The 9,788-nt window shown below is 40.0% G+C and overlaps 1 long non-coding RNA gene across 10 annotated transcripts in view; it reads left to right on the top strand.

Annotated features, from left to right (window-relative positions):
• The window catches only part of LOC145908231 (uncharacterized), a 47,201-nt gene extending 37,413 nt beyond the window's left edge, over window positions 1-9,788 (top strand). For 8 of the 10 annotated variants that reach the window (XR_014402960.1, XR_014402961.1, XR_014402962.1 and 5 more), the window contains 3 exons: window positions 8,359-8,457; window positions 8,549-9,081; window positions 9,484-9,788. This is a non-coding gene — a long non-coding RNA (uncharacterized LOC145908231). Of the gene's footprint in view, window positions 1-8,072; window positions 8,264-8,358; window positions 8,458-8,548; window positions 9,082-9,483 lie in introns of those variants that run through there. The other 2 variants (XR_014402970.1, XR_014402954.1) reach the window with 2 other exon arrangements.

The following is a 9,788-nucleotide window of genomic DNA, read 5'->3' on the forward strand; positions in this document are numbered from 1 at the left end:
GCTCATGCAGACATATGATCACAATGTTTTGTGTGGTTTATCAGGACTTTAAAAAGATCAAATATATAGAAAATATGTTATTGTCTTATGCTGGGCACAGTGATGGAATCTGTAGTAAACTTCTTTTTTCCACAAAAAGTGGAATAGGCTGGGTTGGTGGTGTTTGAAAGTATTTTGTATTGTTTTTGGAATTCAATGTACTGCGGCACCCTTTTTTGTATAATAACCAGAACGACAGGTTTCTTTGCCTGCACAAGTCTGAACGGTCACGAAACGGAAACGCAAGCGGTTTTGCGCCTCCATGTTTTCGGGCTATGTGCGAAAATGGCCATGGAAACATAGTACATGTGACCCCAATAAGCGCTTTGATAAAAAAAAACATAATTTCTAGTTGTTTGGCATGGCATAGGTCTTTTGCCATCATTTTTGTATTAAGATTGAACCTCATCCTTGTTATAGACTTTTTTGCTTCGTCAGGAGTGTAGTTTTTTTACCTTCCAATCAGTTTTAAAAAGAGCCACAACACCAACACAATAAAAAATACGAATTTATTCACTCGCAACGAAGTGTAGCTATTGATTAATATTAGTGCTTCATGGTGGCACTGCGAGTCTACCTGAGCTGCAAGATGTTTGAAATTAAGCTGATAGGAGCAGTTCCTTTAAGTGTTGATGTGTCAAAACTGAACGATATTTTGACTTCATCACGGAATAAAATGACTCACAACAGTATGTTGTGCTGAAAATAGAAATTAGCCGGATAGATGTTTTCTTTTAAAATGCATGTCTAATTCATTAAAGAGCCTTCCTTTCCAACCACCGCAATCTTTCATCGTCTTCTGATTTAACTGGGTTTGTAAATCCACAATTTATAACCTCAAACCGCCTGCATTGAAGCACTTCCTGTGTAACTATTTTTTTTTAACTTTACTATATACATATACCTTGCAAAGCGAAGAACATATTCACTGGTTCCCTCAGCACCAGGAATATATTTAAGGCATTGGCTACAAGGTTAACTTTCATCAATTGTGTGTAAAGTTAACCAGCAAATTCATACTTCGTTGTGGCAGTTCAGCTCAATGTGACTTCTTGTTAAAAGTGTTCTGTTGGATACTTTGTGATAATAGTAAATCCATTTTTATTTATTAAGTTAGTTTCTGGTTATTACATTGTTTAACCGTTATAAACTGTTGCATACCCTGCTATTTTTGTTGCCAGGCATACTAATTAATCGGAATTGCTAAAGTGTTTATTTGAAACCGACGTTTCGTCTGCCATTCGGCGAGTCCGATTATATTGCATACCCTTTTGTCTGATGTAAGTGGTAGGTCCTGTCGAGTTTTTGGAGTACCTCTTTGATTTTTTCCCCCATAAAACACATATTGCAGCATTGCACACACACAGGTCATGCAAGTAATTATCCAAATTACATACCTGAGTTTTTAACATTTATTTCAAATGCAAAGCAATCATTTGCTACATACTTCTGATTTTATCCCCCTTTTCCTTAGTACAACTGCACTTAAATTCTCTCGATGCTGTCTTTCTTCCCTTGCAGCAATTATGGCATTGCCTTCGCACATTTACTCGCTGAAGTCCCTTCTCTTGACGCTTTCTGTTGCGGTATGCTGTTGTTCGGGAAGTGTAAGCTGCAGCCTCCACAACAACATTCGTGGCAACATTGTCTTCAACGAGCAATGGCTGGGGCATGGCGCGCTTGCGGGAGACTGCCTTTCCTGTCGTGTTCTCTGGGAGCGAATAGTGATGCTCCTCTCTGTGGTCGTATGTCAGAGGAACCGGCAGGAGCTGTCGAGCAGTTGGTAATGGCTGGGAAGCGGTAGCAGCAGGATCAGGCAGATCTAGGCCTTGAAGCAGGACTTGCTTTTCCTGCTTTTTGACTTTTTTGATGTACCTTAAATAGATTCGACACAAATTAATATTGCACATTGAATTTAGTCAATATAAGCAATTATCGCAACACCGAACAATAGTGTTATATAGAGTTACACGTACCATTGTGACAAAGTCCTTTGGTTAATTTCAAAGAGCTGGAGTGAGGTCTGGCTCATCACATGGTGGTTGTTGATGATCAGCTACCTGATGGAACTGTAGGCAGCTGAAATCAACCTCCAGCGTGGAGTTGATGAAGCACCAACTTTCTTGGGGGAAGGAAACAGCCTGGAAAGGTGTTCGCAAATGGCCTCGACAAGCCGACTGCTATCAGGCCAATTTGCAGGACCTGTCCGCTCCCCCACCATACAGCGCCTAACGCTGTCGGCTCCTGGCACTGTGGTGGTTTTGGCCCTTTTGAAGCGACCTTGGATGAGCTGAAGCTGGTGACGAGCATGCTAGGCGATCTTAACTTTGTCCTGATCATGCAGCCTCTCCCACAAACCAACTATATGGGAAGCCTGGTTTTGACTGATGGAGGTTTGGTCACGGAGACTGGCAAGATAGCTTGCCAGATCCTGAACCTTGTCAAAACCAGGGATATTGTCAGGTCCAACAGACACAGATGTGTCAGCAACTGGTTCACTGGAGGGTTCCGACATCTCCACATCATCTGGCTCACCGGTGGATGGAATTGGCCACTGCACAACGCGCGCACAACCACTGGATGCTGACATGGCGGGTGGCGGCGTTTCCTCGGACTTTTGGACAAGCTGGGGAGGGTATCGGAGGCACGAGATTTGGGCACCATAGGGGCTGGGTCATTGGATGCCACACCAATGGTTTCATTATCGTCGTCCTCAAATCCTTCATCCTCATTAATGTGAAGGTCATCCTCCTCATCAGCCTGATCAGAGACGAGGGGTGGTGGCGCAAGGGTCTTGCCAGATTGATGGTAGAGGTACTGAACCCCTACAAGTTCACCTGTAAAAGAGAAAGCTACAGTTTAAGTCAACATGCATGGGTTTTACAATTAAAGTCATGTTATTATCGTTATTGCATCTCTGGAAACAAACATACAAGTGTATTTTCCGGGAAGGGGGAGGGAATTATCCAAAGGCTGGCCATGAATTTTCATGTTCAGCGTGTTCACAGCATGTAACAGGTGACTGTCGTACGACCGGATTGTCGCCTTTGGGCCTTGCACAGCAGCAGCACCGCGGTCTTTATGCCAGCGGACAATCCCTTCCAGCAAGTAGGCCTGAAAGTTTTGGTCGTTGGCAGTTACACCTGCACAATAAATAAAACAATTAAAGAACACATATCCTGAACATCGGTTACATTTAACTTTTAATACGTAGCATTGGAACATTGTTGGCTGTTTGTCATACTTCATCAAATCACTTTTAAACAATTTAGTGGATTAATAATTTTACTAACCAGGTATAAAATTCTTTAGGTGAGCATGAAACGATTCAAGGGAAGTCGAACCCCTCGCACACCGGAAGATCTTTAAAACAACACCGCCCTTGGTGAGGGTGCCTGTCTGGGTGTACAGGGGAGGTCCTTCCAGATCCTGAATGCAGACCACATGTTGTTGTTGAGTATCCCAGGTGTGTTTCATCCTCTCGTTGTTAAAGAGAGGCACACCCACGGTGTCTCTGCCATGGTCTGACATTAGGACCTCGATGAGATGCCCAATGAGACTGATGGTCTTATCTGTGCCTCTGGTTCGCCGACGACAATGACGAGCAAGCTCCTTTCTACCAATTTTCTTGGCGACATCATCGTCGGACGAATGCGGGAATCCCTGCACTCGTAGTTCACCCTGCTTGGCAAGAATGAGTTGGTGGAGATGTTCTGCATCCCATTTAAAAATGCAAGCAGACAACTTGGACATGAATGCACTGTACAACGGATGACTTTCAGTTGTACAGCAAGTGGCCAACCTTCTCATGAAATGCCAGATGTCCAAGAAGATCCGGCCACCCTGAAAACATTGAGACAGAACTCCCTTTTCCAGATTTTGCACAGCAGTCTCTGTCCACGTACATCAACTTAGGTGCAGCCACAGCTGCAAGAGTATAGCGGTGCACTTAACCTTGGGCCATGTGATGTAGGCCAAAACCCTCTGTTGCTGTAAGAACAGACATGAGCACCTCACCACGTTCATTACCTACGTTGGTCACCCATGCTGCTGTTCCAGCCGCATGGCTTGCAAGTTTCTTGGTGACCTTTTTTGTCGAGTCCATTTTTGATACTTCACCATAAGTTGAAGTGACCTGGGCCAAGACTTCCTCCATGCGCTGTTGAACATCCCTCACAAACACAGCAAGAAGCCACTGTGGTTGAGGTAGTTCTGCAAGTGATGGTTGCTTTTGTAAAGCGACAGGAGTCAGCAAGACAGAGTACACAAAGGGCTCACAGGCGGACAACTCAATATTCAGCCAGGTTGGAGAATTTCACGCTTTTCCAGTTTTTTTTTTAATCTATATTTTCCTGCTTTTAGTGTTGATTTCCTGCTTTTCCCGCTTTTTCATTTTTCTGCTTTTAGTGTTACTGTTACCCCCTCAAGTCACTGTCTCCTCCAAATTATATACACAGCACTTGTAAATTATTTTTAAAAAGTAGCCTGAATTGGGTGTTTAAACAAAAGCAAAATATGCAACTTTCCGAAAGCCATGATAACCGTTGTCCTATAATGTTTTCAGCAAAAAATATTAAATAAACTTTATTTCAACTGTTAAGTTTAATCAATAATTGTAAACAAATATCCGAAGTCTTTTTTTCCCTGCAAACATACACACAAGCCGTTTGAACGGCAGAAAAAGGGGCTACGATTTCTATGCCGATGGTCAAACAAAAAAAATTTTCTTACTGTATTTATACATCAATTATTAAATAAAATTTTGCCTACTATAGAATAAATATGAAAGTCCTAATTAAAAACGCATTAATCATGTCTAGGTAAAGGTGTGGTTAAAAAAGGAAACCAAACAAAATACAGCTATATGAATGTGCCTGATGCAAAAAAGTAAACAATGCTAATTTTTCTCGAAAATTGGGTGGCCCTGAAAGGAGCCGTTGACGTTGAATGGTGGTACATCATGTCGTCGTCCTCAATGCTGCTTTGCCAAGTTGGTGGTTTTCAGTCGGGCCAACCACTCTTGGGCTACTTCTTGGCGACATCATCATCAGACAAATTTGGGAATCCATGCACTCGTAGTTCACACTGCTTGGCAAGAATGAGTTGGTGGAGATCTTCTGCATCCAATTCAAAAATGCAAGCAGACAAATTGGACAAGAATGCACTGTACAACGGATGACTTTCGGTTGTACAGCAAGTGGCCAACCTTCTCATGAAATGCCAGATGTCCAAGCGGATGTGAAGATCCGGCCACCCTGAAAACATTGAGGCAGAACTCCCTTTTCCAGATTTAGCACAGCAGTCTATGCGCACGTAGATCAACTTGTGCAGGCACAGCTGCAAGAGTATAGCGGTGCACTAAACCTTGAGCCATGTGATGTAGGCCAAAACCATATGTTGCTGTAAGAACAGACATGAGCACTTCAGCGCGTTCATTTCCTACGTTGGTCACCCATAAAGCTGTTCCAGCCGCATGGCCTGCAAGTTTCTTGGTGACCTTTTTAGTCGAGTCCGTTTTTAGTACTTCAACATGAGTTGAAGTGACCTGGGCCAAGACTGTTGAACATCCCTCACAAACACAGCAAGAAGCCACTGCGGTTGAGGTAGTTCTGCAAGTGATGGTTGCTTTTGCAAAGCGACAGGAGTCAGCAAGGCAGAGTACACAAAGTGCTCACAGGCGGTCAGGTAAGCTGCTGAGCGACGCAGCCACTCCTCGCTATGACCCTCCCTCAACTTTTTTTTGTAGTTGGGTGTCAGTATATCCCAGTCCTCTTTCGCGCAGCATACAAAGTACACGCAACGAACATGAATATCGGTATGTCAGCAAGGCTGGAAATTGCGAACGATATCCAACTGACAGCTGTTTCACCAAGACAAAGTTCATGCTGCATAATTTTGCTGACAGTTACCACACTCCTGATATTCTGTCACCATGACAAAGTAGCTATCAACATCCAGAACGCGGCGGACAGTTTTGTACAGGCCACGGGCTGTGAGTTGCCTTTTTCTGCATGCCTCAACAAAAAAGTAAAACAACTATGATTCTGCTAGTTCTTCAAACACAAGTCTTACCAGCAAGCTCAGTTGAGGCAGCATGCTCTACCAAGCTCAGCGTCAGTGACATCATTGACTCGTTTCCCTTCACATTGCTGGAAATACAGCTGCAGCTAGTGAAGGAATAAGCCCTTGTTGACCTGACTCTTGCCCATGATGAAGCGGCTGCAAATCATTTACAAAATATGAGCCAAAATGCAAATACCAGTATACATTTATATACTATACAGTTAATATAATGGTCTTGTACAGCATAATATGTACATAGCTTGCCGGTATGAGACATGCTCAGGTGACAGTGACTTGTATAAGACAGACCGCTTCATCCAAGCATATTTGCCGAAGCCAACAAGTTTTTAAGCCACTGATGCTGAGTTTGCCTTCTGCCGTTGGTGAATTGCTGCAACAACCAGAGGAAAAGATGTTGCATAACGAAGCAGTTCAGCCTTGTTGGTCATGTGGGCAGTTGCCTCTACATTGGCTGTGCTCCGAGATGTTTCCTCCTAAAACCATAGTGTTTTAATATGGAATGTGAATAGTTATCACACAACTATACAATACACAGAGGGTACACTATATTATGTTAACAAAGCAGATGACTGCACAACTTTTCAATTCTTGGAGTTGGGTGACTATATATATATATATATATATATATATATACATATACATAGTATATATACATGTATATAAAAAAACTTTTTCTTGTAGAAGTGGCAAGAATCTGCAACTCAGATAGGTGTGAAGAGTTGATGGATATTTTTCCATAAATCCATGCAGCATTCTTGTTTTTTCTTCCTCGAACTCTATTTCATCAACGGATAAAAGTAAGTTAAACACTTCATCAATTATTTTGTTTCTTTCTGTATTATTTAGGCCAATTTTGTCGGACATGTAATGCTGTAAGTTTTGCTTTAAATGCCTTGTACACAAAACATGCACTGCATTTGGAAAAGCTTCCATGATGGCATGGTGCAAGGCCTTCTCGTCATCTGTTCCGAAGATAATGTTGTCGTTTTTTAATGCAAACTTTAGCGTTTGGAAAAATTCCAGGTAAGTTTGAGTGTCAGACCTTGTGTGGAGAAAAACTGGTCCAAGAAAAAATGGATGCTTTTGGGTTGAATTCCGAGTTAATGAAAGATTTTGGTACACAGTTGTTGTAAGGAATGTTTTCCCTAAATTAAATGTTTTATCCACACACAGGACAGCTTTGGAATTACAGCAAAACCTATATATATCTAAAATTTGTTCTTCTGTGTAACAAATTATTGAAATTGGGCATCCCTTGTAATTTAAAACCTTCTGAACAAATTCATGTGTCTGGGCCATGTCAATTATTTTCATCACCTCCTCACTGTAATTGCTAGTTTTAACTGAAGTTGGGTCTTTTTGCTTTTTTAGATTGTACTTAGTATTATATATTTGCTGCAAATTCCTTGGCATTGATGTTAGATGTTCTGTATTTTGCATTTTTTCATCGTATATATTTTTGGCAGTTTTCAGTGGAACTTCTTTGCGGAGCTCATCAACAACTTCTGGACAAGTCCGAATGTAGTTGCTCTGATTTGTTTTGCTATTACCATGATGGTATCACTTCGTCATTTCCATAATATTCCAAAAATGATATTCTGCGCTTGTAGTTAGTATTATTGCAATGGGAGCCAATAAATTTGTTCAGTTTTATCAAGTTTGATTTCATTGGCTGTGGATCTAACTGGTGATATTTGTATTCGCACATTTCGTTTCTATATTGATACAGCTGCTTGAAACCATTCCTTTCAAAATAAGATGAGAAATCGGATTTTTTTTGCTCCACAGTCATCCCAAAACTTGTTTTTGAACCCTAGTTTCTTTCGCTGAATGTTTTCTGTGTTTTGTATGACAAAATAAAAATTTTCTTTTTTTCCGATAGGTATGCTTGCAAGTCTAGTTGTTGTTTTGTTTGTCAAAAATTGTAGAACCTTATGGGTGGGCAGAAATTCATTGCATTCCAGTTTTCCTTCGTTAGTTTTTGAAATTGTTTCTTCAAAAGAATCAGATGTTGACTTTTTAGGATTTGAATTTTCCTCATTTGCTTTTAGATCACCAGGAGTAAAAGAGTCTTGATTTGCTTCATTTTCTGTTGAATCAAACCAAACTGATTTCGAATTTTCCTTTTTTATGCAATTGGGTAAAATGTTAAGACCAGATTTATTTTTTTATTTTTGTCCATTATTTCTTCTGTGTCTGTTGTATCCGATTCTGAATTTTCTCTTTTGTTTGCAGTTGATGAAGTATGCGAAATGTTAAGATCAGATTTATTTTCATTTGTTGACTCTAAGGGATCTGGAATATCTGTAGTAGAATCGAAGCAAACAGAAGAAGGTGGTTCTGGTATAATTTTTTCTGACTGAGTTTTACAAGGAGATATTAAGTTTACATTGCTTTCTGAACCTTCCTGTTTAATTGGTTTCAGACAGTATCCTGTTTTGGGGTTTACTTGCTCAGAATCTACATCATATTCTATTTCAAGATCGTATTGATTGACCACTGCACAAAAATGATTTGGAGTCCAAATTTTTCCTTTTGTTTCTTGTGCAATTCTTGTCCACATTATATAAATTATTCCATTTGAACATTGACCAATTGGTGAGAATGTTTTATTTAACATAGTATACACTTCATCCTCTGGTCCATTGCATTTGGGGTAAATGGAACGTATATCCATTGCTATTGCATCACAAAGTGCCATTATGGTCCAGGTAGAAGAGTAGCCACCATCTACAATACAGTCCTTAACGGACTCCCAGTATTCTGGAGATATAAATTTCCAGTTTTGTGCTGAAATGTTTGTTTCATATTTTTCTGCATTACAGATCATATTTATGGCATTCCTTAATCGAAGTTCAGTTGCCAAAGACTCATCACCTGCAAGTCCTACAGAAACTGCATTGAATAAGCAGTTTCCATCTGGAGTTGTTCTTACTGCAACTTTGGATTTATAATTTGGTAAGTCTTTTAACAGAACATTTGAGTGATTATCCAAATTTATGCTGTTTATCGCCAACTGTTTGTTTGTAAATGTATGATTGAAGTTTTTCAGAAGCAAATCCTCTCTCTGTGCTTTTTTGATCAATACATTTTTACTGAAACCACACTGAAAAATAAAAAAACTAAATAAATAACTCTCCTAAGATTGTCAAGATGTTGTTTTATGACCTTTTTCTGCACATCTGCCAAAGTGTATACTTATGTATCATGCTATGCTAAAAGTCTTCACTTATTTTTTAGTGCATTCTGGTACTTTTCTTTAAAACTGTTATGTCTGCTGCTAACCTTTATGCTAATTCACTAAAATAGCTTACAGTGACAAACATGTGATTTTAAAACACAAATATCATGTTCTTACAGTGCCAAGTCTTCTAAGTGACTGTTTGTAATTGAATCCTCTACTTCCTGCTGTACAACACATCTGGCACAAAAATGCTTCCTGTGTCAAATCCTTCCAGTCATTCAGATCAACATTCTCACATTTCCAGTGAAACCATTTTTTGCAATTTTCACAATAAATGCAATCTGTTTGGCAATTTTTTCTACATCTCCCACAGGGCCAATATTTTCTTCGAGGCATTTTTATTTGCAAAAACCAATTTGGATGAACTAAAATAATTTACTGTAAAAAGATATCATGTCACTTTGAAGCTGGTTTACAACAA

Source organism: Ascidia mentula, chromosome 7 (genome assembly GCF_947561715.1).
Source record: "Ascidia mentula chromosome 7, kaAscMent1.1, whole genome shotgun sequence".
Taxonomy (NCBI): domain Eukaryota; kingdom Metazoa; phylum Chordata; class Ascidiacea; order Phlebobranchia; family Ascidiidae; genus Ascidia; species Ascidia mentula.